The sequence below is a fragment of the Chelonia mydas genome, chromosome 7 (assembly GCF_015237465.2).
Source record: "Chelonia mydas isolate rCheMyd1 chromosome 7, rCheMyd1.pri.v2, whole genome shotgun sequence".
Lineage (NCBI taxonomy): Eukaryota > Metazoa > Chordata > Testudines > Cheloniidae > Chelonia > Chelonia mydas.
In genome coordinates this window covers 118,428,298-118,440,720 of record NC_057853.1, presented here as the reverse complement: position 1 = coordinate 118,440,720, position 12,423 = coordinate 118,428,298, and the positions used below count along the sequence as shown (strand labels likewise).

General features: G+C 41.5%; 1 protein-coding gene across 4 annotated transcripts in view; it reads left to right on the top strand.

Annotated features, from left to right (window-relative positions):
* Nucleotides 1–12,423, top strand: part of NEURL1 (neuralized E3 ubiquitin protein ligase 1) — a 266,176-nt gene that overhangs the window by 190,722 nt on the left and 63,031 nt on the right. The gene's annotated exons all lie outside the window — the stretch shown is intronic.

Below are 12,423 nucleotides of genomic sequence, written 5' to 3'. Positions count from 1 at the left end.
TGGTGACAGAGTTCAGTGCAGTGCTAGGAAGCAAATGGGAAGAAGGCTGAAGAATTGGAAAGTGGTCATGGAGGAGCTACAAGAATGAGTCAAGTTCTGGAAAACATGCATTACAAGGAGACACTTATGAACTCAATCCGTTTAGCTTATCAAAGGGAAGGTTAAGAGGTGACTTGATCAATCCATAGGTAGTCATAGTGTTTATTAGATTATTTATTTATTTATTTATTTATTTGTATTATGATAGTAAGGATGGGAACTCCAGTTACAGATCAGAGCCCAGTTATGCTAGGCATTGTACAAACACAGAACACACACAGTCCCTGCCCCAAAGAACTTACAATTTAAGTAACCTACACAAGGAGAAAAAAGCTGATACTAACAAGCTCTTTACTTTAGCAGACAGGTGCATAACAAAATCCAATGGCTGGAAGCTGAAGTCAGAAATATTCAAACTGGAAGAAAGATGCATGTTTTCAAGTGAGGGTAATTGACAACTGGAACAGATTACCCAGGAATGTAGTAAATTCTCTGTCACTTGGAAAATGCCAAATCACGATGGGATGTCTTTCTAATAGGTATCCTGTAGGGCCTGATTTCAGTGCTTAAGCATGTACCTGTCTTTATGCCCGTGAAATTATGGGACTACCCATATGCTAACATTAGCTATTTGCTTGGATAGTCCCATTGACTTGCATGCTTAAAAATGGATACGTGCTTAAGTATCTTGTTGAATCAATGTCTAGTTCAACTACAGATTATTGACCTTCAAGCAAAATCGCTAGGAGAAATTCAGTGACCCTTGTTATACAGAGGGTCAGATTAAATAAGCATAATTGTCCTTTCTGGCTTTAAAAACTATGGCTCTTTAGAAGTAAATCTGGAGGAGGGTGAGGTTGTATGGCACACAGGGTATCAAGGAGGATGTTCCAGCCTTAGGCTGGCATGAGAAATTGTGAAGAATTGTTTGTGGGATAAGGAGACCAAGGAAGCCCCAAGACTAGCAGAATTAGCGGTATAAGGCATGAGCAGGCTAGTAGGGGGCTATTAGAAAGCACAAATAGGCAGGTCTAAAGCTGAGCAAATGCTTGAAGGAGAGGATGAGGAAATTGAGTGGAAAATCGATATGGAGGGAGACTGGAACTCATTGCATATGCTTAAAGAGGGTTGTATGTTTCAGCATGTTGGATAGACAGCATGTTGGATAGACTAGAGTGGAGCTGGAGGAGCCTTGAGAGGAGGAGGAGGAGAAGTTGTCCTTCCACGGGTATACATTTTCTCCTGGCAACAGATGGTGAGATCCTGCACCACGAAGGAAGGAGAGATCGTGTGATGGGGAAGGCTTGAGAAGGGAGCCACAAATACAGAAGAGCAGGTGGGACCTCTAAGCATCAGTGTCCGAGCACTGCTAACAGAAACAGAGAAAACAATGGCAGTGACTGGGGGTATGTCTACACTAGAAACACCACTGTGGCACACTGCCCCTGGGCTGCTGGAGTATAGGTACTTACTACAGCAATAGAAGTGTTATTTCCATCACTGTAGTAAATCAACCTCTCAACCAAGAGGTGATAACGAAGTTAATGGAATAAATCTTCTATCAATCTAGCCGTGGTCTATACCGCAGTTTAGGTGGGCTTAATTACATGGCACAGGGCATGAAATTTTTCACAGCCCTGAGTGATGTAGTTAAGCTGACCTAACTTTGTAAAGTAGACCAGCTCTCAGTCCGTGAGGAGTGATATTCGAAGCAGTCCACTCAAGAGGTAAGACAACATGTTAAATCGGTAGCCTCAGCTACCTGACGTAACTCCTGTGCATGAGCAGACTATTTTAGCAGGTCAGGTACATCATACGGACTTCATGATTAACCAAGAGATCATAGAAACACTGGAGAAAACTGACAGCAGGAAATGTTTGCGTTGATATGCTTCCTAAACTGAAAGTAAAGTTGGTGTCTATCGTAAATGAAATAACACTTGTTTGTCTTAAACATACATCATTCAAAGGTTCCTTTTATCATGCAGCTAATTTCTTCTAGAGGTCTATTGCTAATGCTAAACCTTAAAAAATATCAAAAGGAGCATTTTAGATAAGGAACATAAACAGGATTAGAAGACTTGATGAAAGGAAAGGGCAGATTTAACAATTGTATTGGGGGCCCCGTGTACTCCACAACTCTGTGGTTATGGAATTTGCTGCAAATATATTGGTTGTTGCAGAATTGTTTTGTACTCTAGATCCCAGATTTTCATTAAAAAAAATTGTTTCTAGTGCTCTTGGCTGCAAATCAAACCTTGAAAACATGAACTGAGTGCAAAGCAGTGCAGTGTTGTCTTCCTGAGGAGTTGTGCACACAAGAACATCAAAGCAAATTAATTGGAATTAACTAAAAAGGTGTCAATTTAAAGTGATTTAGTTAAACTGCATTAAACCGCTGTGTGGACATTCTTATTCAGAATCCGTGGTCTTTATTTAGTTTAGTTTAATTTAAAAGTGAATTCAATTACACCAAATGATAAACCAAATCAAGGTCCCTTTGGTTCTGAGTAAGTGTTTCCACCTGGGATTAATGCGGTGAACTAATTTGCCTTGCGATGTTGTGGAATCCCCATTGTTGCAGATTTTTAAGAGCAGGTTAGACAAACACCTGTCAGGGATGGTCTAGATAATACGTAGTCCTGCCATGAATGCAGGGGGACTGGACTAGATGATCTCTCAAGGTCTCTATGATTCTATGATTAAATTCACACCTTTAGTGAATCACGATTAACTTTCCAGACTGTCCCCAAGGTTCAATGGGCTGCTAAATCTGAACTCTATTTCTGACCATGATAATTTAAATGTCAGTATTGTATGAGCTCAAAATCTTGTCTCTCTCACCAATAGAAATTGGTCTCTCTCACCAATAAAAGCTATCACCTCACCTAACACTATATTTCATTGTTGGTCATTTTAGCATTCAGACTTTCATCTAGTATTTGTTCTACAGTCCCTAATTCTCTCCCCGACCGCCTCAGGTTCCAAAAGCCCCTAATTGTTGATGCCTCCTCAGTTCATCCCCATTGGCAGTTATTTAATCACGCTGTTATTTTTATGGTATATTTAGTTTTTTAATCTTCCTTGACTGTCGTCAATCTTTCCAGTCTCATAATCGTGTTTGCTCCCTTAATGCAGCCTCCATGTCCTGCTGCCATTCTAAAAATGCTGCTCTGATGTTGAGATGTTAAATCTTTTCCAGTTTTATGACGAGAATGAATTCAACTTGACACATCCATGAAAATCTGATTTGATTCCTTGGGGGTAATCTCAATCACAGTCCTTGATTACAAATAAGCATGAGTCAGAATTTCCCAGGTTATTGTTCTCTCAGGAAGCTGGATTGCAGTGCTGCTCACAGATTTAATATCCTTTCTCTGAATCTCTGATGAGGAAAAGAGTCCGTCAATCCAGGTTGCTGTGATTTTGTTGGCTGGTTTTTTTAACAGCCGGTGGTTCAGATGAAAATGCGGATTTCACACTGGAATATCTTTAAAATAAATAAAAATCCAGTCTCCCATGAATCTGCAGCTCAGTCCCAGCCAGCAATGTAGCCCTGAGATGAATCCAAAAGCAAGAGGTGGCAGGAGTCAATTCTGTGGATATTAAGCAATCTTGGGTTGCAGATGGGAAAGGACCACAGTGGTTTTAATGAGTTTTAATGTTTGAGAACGTAGTATTAATGGATTTCCAAACCTATTGCATCATATTGATCATGTCTGACAAAATATGCTGTCTCTGCTATTTGTAAGGTCTTTATTTGAAAGCATCACCCCAGAAGCAGCTCTCCCTAGAGTTTCATCTCTCATGTCATTTGCCCATCTCTTGATTTATCTAAAACTAGACTGGAGAAAGCATAGGAAAATACATTGCATACGGGATCCTCCTTGTACAAACTATCTCGTAAATAAATATTGATGCCAAAATATCATGCCTTGAAGCCAGTGATCACATTGGTTGATCAGTGGGAGAGAACCTGCGACAGTCCTATTCCATTCGTGGTGCATCTAATAGTCCTGTTGACTTTGAGAGATTTGCATGTGCAAGGCAGGCAGGTTTGGTCCCAGTGTCATGCCCCATAATTTGCTTCAGCATAAATTTTGGGTAAATAGTTTGGCATTTTCCAGCAGAACGGAGACCATTACCCTTAGTGCCCATGATAATAAATTCCACGCAAAAAGTTGTTACAGTTGCAAAATGAAAAACAGAGCAAAGAAGTGGAGAGAATATTTCTAATGAAACCATACAGCAGTACACACCAGACACAGGGCACTCTCTCGAGGCAGCCTAGCTTTTAGAGAAAATGGGTTCTTCAGCCTGCCCCCACGCTTCCTTCTTTGGAGTCCTCCACTTCACAGCTCAGCGGAGAGAGCGTTTGTTGCTGCTGCAGGGACACTGTAACAATACCTAGCTCTTACATAGCACTTTCCAGCCGTAGATAATAAAGCACCTTACAAAGGAGGTCAGTATAATTATCCCCATTTTATAGATGGAGAAACTGAGGCATGGAAAAGTAAAGCAACTTGCAGGCTGTCTGAGCTCATGACTGGGGAACAGCCTGAGCACACAGTTCCTATAAGCCTGCACCAAATAGAAGGATTGGCCACAGCCCAAAGGAAAGGAAGTTGCCGAAATCTAGGGCTAAGGAACTAACATTGGCGGGGCAGTTGAGAGTGTGACTGGGGGGGGGGGGCCGGGTTCCTTTTAGACATCTGGGGTTTATTCTGTACTCCCACTGACTTCTTGTCAATGATACCAGGATCCTGTACCTGTGAATAAAGGCCTAGGGCTAGAGCTGTGTGTTGAAGCAATTCCTGATGGAATTCCTGCCTCCCCAAAGGTGTCAGAGTTTTTAACACCCTCGCAGAGAGGAGAGCCCCCACCACACTTTATATAGCCACAGCCAGTTTTTTATTATTATTTATTTTGCATCGAGTCATCCTGGGCGCGGGGGAAATGGGTGTAAATTCTGGGTATCTGGATGTATGCACAAGATACCTCAAAGAAGGTTTGGTGACTCCAAAAAAATAGCTTGAAATCCCATCAGATGAATAGATTTCAGGATTGGGGACAGATGGGAGGTTAACAATGCTCATCTACTCTGACCCCCTTGCACCCACCAGTTCCTGCCCTGATACCTTTTGATTGAACTAAAGACCCAAACCTATTTGGTGCAATCAGGAAGCTTCTTTTGAAGCCATTCTGCCAATCCACTATTCTGTGCAAAGTATTCAGCTCTGCTTCCAAGAAATGTTAATGTTTCAAAAGCACCCAGAATGATTTTAAAGAGCTAGTTTAATCCTTGATGAGTGTTTTTTTTGTTGTTTTTTTATGACTCGAGTGATTTCTATCTGTGGTTTTGCTGGGCTCTGGAATAGGGTACTTGAAAGATTTTTATGGCCATAGGTTTTTTTCTCCTACAAAAAGGAAAAGAAACACATGGAGTGAGCTGTAGCTCACGAAAGCTTATGCTCAAATAAATGTGTTAGTCTCTAAGGTGCCACAAGTCCTCCTTTTCTTTTTGCGGATACAGAGTAACACGGCTGCTACTCTGAAACATGGGCAAATGTTGGTTACCTTATTCTTGGGTTTGTGAAGAAAGGGTATTTATGAAATACGATGTCATTGCACAGGAAAACAATCAAACACTTTGGGGGGGAGGCCTTTTGCATAGGAATGTGAGCTGATCACACCAATAACTGATGATTCAGAGGAACGGAAAAAAACACCACCCTTAATTTACATGGTCACGTAGGGTAAGAAGGATGGATGCTCTGGACCGGGCACTGGACTGGAACGCAAGACATCGGTTCAGTTCCTATCTTAGTCACAGACTCCCTCTGTACCTTGGGCAAGTCACTTAATCTACCCCCATCAGTCAAATGGGGACACTCCTGTCCAAACTCTCAAGGGTGTTCTGAAGATAAAATCTGCTAACGATTGTGAGCTGCTCTGCTATTCCCGTGAGTAGGGGAAGTTATCATTTGAGAAGTAGTGTCTTGTCTTTGTCTGATTTGGTCAGACTGCGAGCTCCAGGGGGCAGGCAACACACCATACAGTACTTGTTTTATAAAGCACTATTTCGGTATGCAGCGTTACATATGTGACTGTTAATAATGCCAAAAGTTCTTCTGGTGGTATTTTCTGCCCAGCTGGCAGCAGGAGTGACTGAAAATCCAGTAAGAGAACCCAGTTCTGATGAAAATTTCATCAGAACTTGATGGACATTAGAGATTAGAATAGTTTGAATCATCCTTGGGTAAACATACAGACATCTGGGGGTTTCTCTGAACTGAACCTCCAGACTTTGTGTGGTTCATCCATCACCAATCCCACTTCCCCAGTCCTTCATTTATGTGGAACAGTCATTCATTCTAGCCCCAGTTAGAGTTCTGTGCCCCACCCAGATTTGAGGTTCTCTCACTTTTGATATAGGAATTTATACACGTGGGAAATGAGACCTCTGAAGATTGAGGATATTAAATCTGAGCCTGTCACATGGTGCAGGGAGGAAAAACCCTTCTCACTGGAATCTGGGTAAACTGTCTTCCTTCCCCTTTCTCCTGTTCATCGGAGAGATCCAGTCAGCTTTATACCTACTGGGACTTTTGCCTGAGTAAGGACTGCAGAATTTGACTCAATACATGTCACATTTGATCTTTGGCAGGTTAAGAAGTAAAATGTTTTGGGAGCAAAAAGACCTCTCTGGTCCCAGAATCTGCAGATTTGTCTGCGGTGGAAAGCGTAAGCATGGGTTGAATTTATTCAAGCAGTAAGACATCCATAATGTATTAAAATGATGGAAAACAAATCCTTTGCAGATAAAACAAAGGTAATGCTCTGATTTAATATGTTACGATATAATCATCTTTAAAAGTATTTGTAATTCAGAACAAATCAGCAAACTCTTCATTAAAAACAGATCTATAATAACAATATCCATAACCTAATTCAATTTAGGGAAGCATAAATCACTTGCAATTCAAAAGCACTTTAAAAAACTGATTAAGGTTCACCGCGGAGTTTAATGACTAGATGAAAATTGCTTCATCTTTTTTTCTTATAAATTTGTTTCTCTTAATTAAAATGATTGCAATTATATGGAAGTGCTAGAGATCCAGAGGTTATTTTTATGGTATCATCTTTCAATGATCTGCACAGATGTCATTTTTTAAATCAGAAGTATGATACTTGATGTTGGAAGGGCATATCGAAGGGGGTTCTGCAGGGATCAGTTTTGGGTCCAGTTCTGTTCAATATCTTCATCAATGATTTAGATAATGACATAGAGAGTACACTTATAAAGTTTGTGGATGATACCAAGCTTGGAGGGTTGCAAGTACTTTGGAGGATAGGATTAAAATTCAAAATGGTCTGGACAAACTGGAGAAATAGTCTGAAGTAAATAGGTCTGAAATTCAATAAGGACAAATGCGAAGTACTCCACTTAGGAACAATCAGTTGCACACATACAAAATGGGAAGTAACTGCCTTGGAAGGAGTACTGCGGACAGGGATCTGGGGTCATAGTGGATCACAAGCTAAATATTAGTGAACAGTATAACACTGTTGTGCAAAAAAAAAAAAGAAAAGCGAACATCATTCTGGGATGTATCAGCAGTAGAGTTGTAAGCAAGGCATGAGAAGTAATTCTTCCGCTCTACCCCGCACTGATTAGGCCTCAACTGGCATATTGTGTCCAGTTCTGGGCACCACATTTCAGGAAAGATATGGACAAATTGGAGAAAGTCCAGAGAAGAGCAACAAAAATGATTAAAGGTCTGGAAAACATGACCTGTGAGGGAAGATTGAAAAAAAAATTGGGTTTGTTTAGTCTGGAGAAGAGAAGACTGAGAGGGGACATAACAGTTTCCAAGTACATAAAAGGTTGTTACAAGGAGGAGGGAGAAAAATTGTTGTTCTTAACCTCTGAGGCTAGGACAAGAAGCAATGGGCTTAAATTGCAGCAAGGGTGGTTTAGGTTGGACATTAGGAAAAATGTCCTAACTGTCAGGGTGGTTAAGCACTGGAATAAATTGCCTAGGAAAGTTATGGAATCTCCATCATTGGAGATTTTTAAGAGACAAACACCTGTCTAAGATAATACTTAGTCCTGCCATGCGTGCAAGGGACTGGACTAAATGACTTCTCAAGGTCCCTTCCAGTCCTACAATTCTATGATTCTCTGTTGGCAGAAAAGCACAGGTTCTCTCAAGTTTACAGCAGTGACCCTCTGACAAGTTTGCATGATTTGGGAATTTAGCTTTTTGCAATGCACTCCCTTGTTCACCATGATTGTTGAAAGCCATCCACTTAAAACGGGGCCTATGTTTAACAATAATTTAAATCATTATCCCCCTTGTCAGCCAGGAATCAAGGGGCTACACAACTGCAAGTCTCTGTTAAGAAACTGACCAGAGTAATAACTTTCAGATGTTTAAAATATGCACCACACGTCTACAGCATATAAATACAAACGTCTCCCAGTTGAGTAGGTTCAATACTGTTTACCGACCAAACTCAAAGGGCCTGTTTAGTGTATAATAATGTTGAACTCAGAGTGGCTTGGAGAGGCAGTGTGTTCATACCATCTGCAATACTGGCAATCTAATATGTTTTTCAATTTCTGATTTTTAGCCGCTGAATTAAACAATCTAAGCACAGAGGGACAAGTGAGGAATGTTGGTTTATCATATACATACAAAAAACCCAACCCCAAAGAGAAGGATAATAGTTCACCGCTATCCAGTAACACAGTTCTCCAGGAAAAAAAAAACATTTGTAATATACTGTACCCCAGAAATCATCACACAGGAGCTCTCTGCATGGGTTGCTTCTTTATTTAAACCATATAATTGCATAATATCCCATCCTGGGGCGGCTGGGGAATGCCACCTCTGTGTGTTCTGGGGTCACTGAGATTAGATGCAGAGATTCAGTGTGCTAAGCATTATTGGTAGTTTGTTGCACCAGTAACCTGCTGCTTGTATCCAGCAAGAGCACACTATTAATATGCTTGCAAAAGATTGGGTACAATCCGGGCACATAACAAAATAGCGAATGTTGCAGTTAGAAACCTAAAAGTTCAGCTCCTAGGGATTTTGATGTATTGTCTGTAGTCAGCTACCTCTAGGTCCTCTCACCAGGATATAGAAACAAAAGTCGGTGGTCATTAATTAATTGACATTTGTAAAGGCCTTTGAGACCCCTGGATGCAAAGCACAGTTACTCTTATTTATTGCCATGGGTCTCATGGAACAAGTCCTGGTCCCATGCGCAAAGCTTGAGTAAATAGGCTTTGTACCTGGAATGCATACAGGGAGAGAATTCTTCCCCTCATCCAGGCCAAGGTCAGGGCATGGAGTACCTATGCAGCCTCTGCAAGGCTGCTTCTGCAGACACTGGGCTGGAATCATGGCTGTGCAGCCAGTAAGCACGTGTGTAGAGCAGAGAAGCCACACTACCATTGGTCATGTCCGTTTCCTCCTCTCGCCTGCCACATGCAGGTTCATGGATTCACAGACGATTTGTTTTTAAACCAGAGGCGACCATTGTAGCCACCTAGTCTGACCTGCATTTGAAATTCCTGGGTGAGGTTCTGTGGTCTATGTTATGTAGGAGGTCAGACTGGACTATCATAACTGTCCTTTCTATCCTTAAAATCTGTGACTAACACAGGCCATAGAAATTCACCCAGTCATTCCTGCATCAAGCCCATTGAGCTGTAACCTATCTTCTGTGGTGTCCTGCTCCATGACCTTTCTGCAGCCAGCCATGCCTGCTATATTGATACTGCCCTGGTCTGATGCCTCTGAGGAGGCCTTGTTTAGCCTATTACAACGTTTATTTTCTGCACAAATAGAATTAGCACCCAGAGCTAATGTCAGATCCAGGGGTGCCCAATGAAGTGTGAATAATTTTCATTGTGCTCAGAAAATGATTTCTTCTTTGTTTTTTTTCTTTCTTTTTTTAACAAAGGATTCTGTCTGCTGAATGGCTCAGAGGGATGTTTTTACACTTTAATACCCTGCCTGCTTACAAGAATGATCCAGGCAGACCCACAATGCAGGGAGAAAGGAGGATTTTATTCCCTGCAGCATTGCCCCCTCAATGCATATTAATTTACAGCATTGCACAGAACAGAATTCCTGTTCCAATATCCTTCCCCGGTGTGTTGCCAAAATACTCAGATTTTATTTTTCTTCCTCAGTTATGATTCACATACTCAGATGTAAAACGATTGTTGTTTCTGACTTCAGTGTTTCCGAATTACAGCATGTGCGGCCATGTGCTACGCATGTCCATTCTGCTTGTTTGAGCAGGCTCTCCCGCCGGGCATTACCTTCAGTGCTGAAATCCAGTGTGAGTCTCTTCCAGCAAAATGTTAGTCAGGGAGCCTTACATCTGTGCCTTGGTATTACTGATATGAGCACCTTCTCTCCCCTAATCCTCTCATCCTTCGTGGTCATCAGGCTTTCCCTGCATGGGCTTGTCCTCTCTATGTACCAGTTATTAGAGTTGGTTAGGTGTCGAAAGGGGGAGCATCCTGCACCATCCAAAGGGATGCTGATGCTGCGGCTTTCCCCATCTTCCATTCCTCATGGAGTGCTGCAACTCCCCATCGCCCCAAGGCAGGCTCATGTATAACTGCTACCACCAAGCCATTCATTTTTTCAGTGTCCTCCCAGCAGTCCAAAGCTCATTGCCTATTTTCTGGTGCCAGCAATGCCAGACTGTCCAGAGCACACTGTGATGAAATACCAGTGGCACTGAATGTTCTTTGGCCTCTCTGTTACATATCTGCCTGCTGGTGCAAAGCGGTGTGAGACAGTTTAACAATGCACATATTACATGGGGAAATATGACATTTTGCATATCTGTGTCTGACAGTGATTGGTGGCTTTCAGTGTGCAGGCAGCAGAAATAATTTGCAGTTAGTTGAGTTGCCTTCACGCCATTTGTCATATTCGGTTTGTATGGATATTTGCTGCCTGAATGGGTAGACAGAATATGATCCAGGATGTAGAGAATATCTAAGGCTCACATCAAGTGATGCCCAGGGACATGATTTCCTCTTGTATTATGGCACAGTGCGTGATATGACACAATGACAGGGAGACAGTATAATGTTAAACAAGAAGCACTGCTGTCAGAAAAGATGCTGTTTAATATGAATAGTAGATAGTCTGGTCAGACCCTGAGAAGGTATATGCAGTGCCTTTAAAGAGCATCCATTCATTTCACTTATAAGTAGTTGGAGCTAAATTATTACCTGTAGTGATCAGCTAAAGCTACAAAGCTGAGATCCAGAACTGAATCTAAACTTCCCAAAGTTTACAGGGTTTTCAGAGCTAGTATTTTGGTTTGGGCCCATTTCTAATGACCTAATCACATCTTAAGTAGAAAGAAAAGGAGTACTTGTGGCACCTTAGAGATTAACAAATTTATTTGAGCATAAGCTTTCGTGAGCTACAGCTCAAATAAATTTGTTAGTCTTTAAGGTGCCACAAGTACTCCTTTTCTTTTTGTAAATACAGACTAACACGGCTGCTACTCTGAAACACATCTTAAGTGTAACTCAGACTTCAAGTACGTTTCCACCTAGATGCCCAGAGACTTTGAAATTTTTAACAGTTAATCAGTTGCTGTCTACAGAACAGTAAATGGATTATCAGGATTCGTCGAGGAAGGAACTGGCTGGGATAAAATAAGAGCCAGCCACAATCTTTGTCCAGTTCTCAAACCAAGCCTGAATTGAAACTTTCAATGAGATGAGAAATTTCTGTTAATTTAAATAACTCACTTTCACTGACACTTTTTGCCCTTTTTGAAATTGGCCAGGTCCAGCAGCAGAACAGACAAAATGCTCTGTGAACATGCTTTAATGTTATTTCTGGCTCAGCTGGGCAGGGGGAATAGCCGAAATCTCATGAGGCAGCAGCCTACGGTTCTGGAGTTTCTAGCCCAGTTTTATAGCTCAGGGCTTGTATAGGTAAGATAAGCGTTCAAACTTTTGAGTGCTTAACCAAATGGAACCAACTGAGATTCTACCCATTGCTTAACAAACATGACATAACCATCAAAGTATTTTCTCTGAGGCATATATACAAACTTTTCAAAAGCACCAGAAGGGTAGGGATGGCAGATAGACCACAAATATATATTGAATTAACTTCCCTAAGTGTGGGCAGCAAATGTACCTCTGCTGCAAAACCTTAAGGGAAAACTAGTTTAGTTCCCCCTTAAATATGTTTGTAAAATGATTAGAGCTGAGCTCAGAATAATTCCAGAACAGCATAGAGCCAAGTTTCACGGTGGGACGGAGGAGCCGAGCTGGCTAATGGTCTCGGTGGTAGGCCAGGCACTTGCATTTTTTCTTTGCAT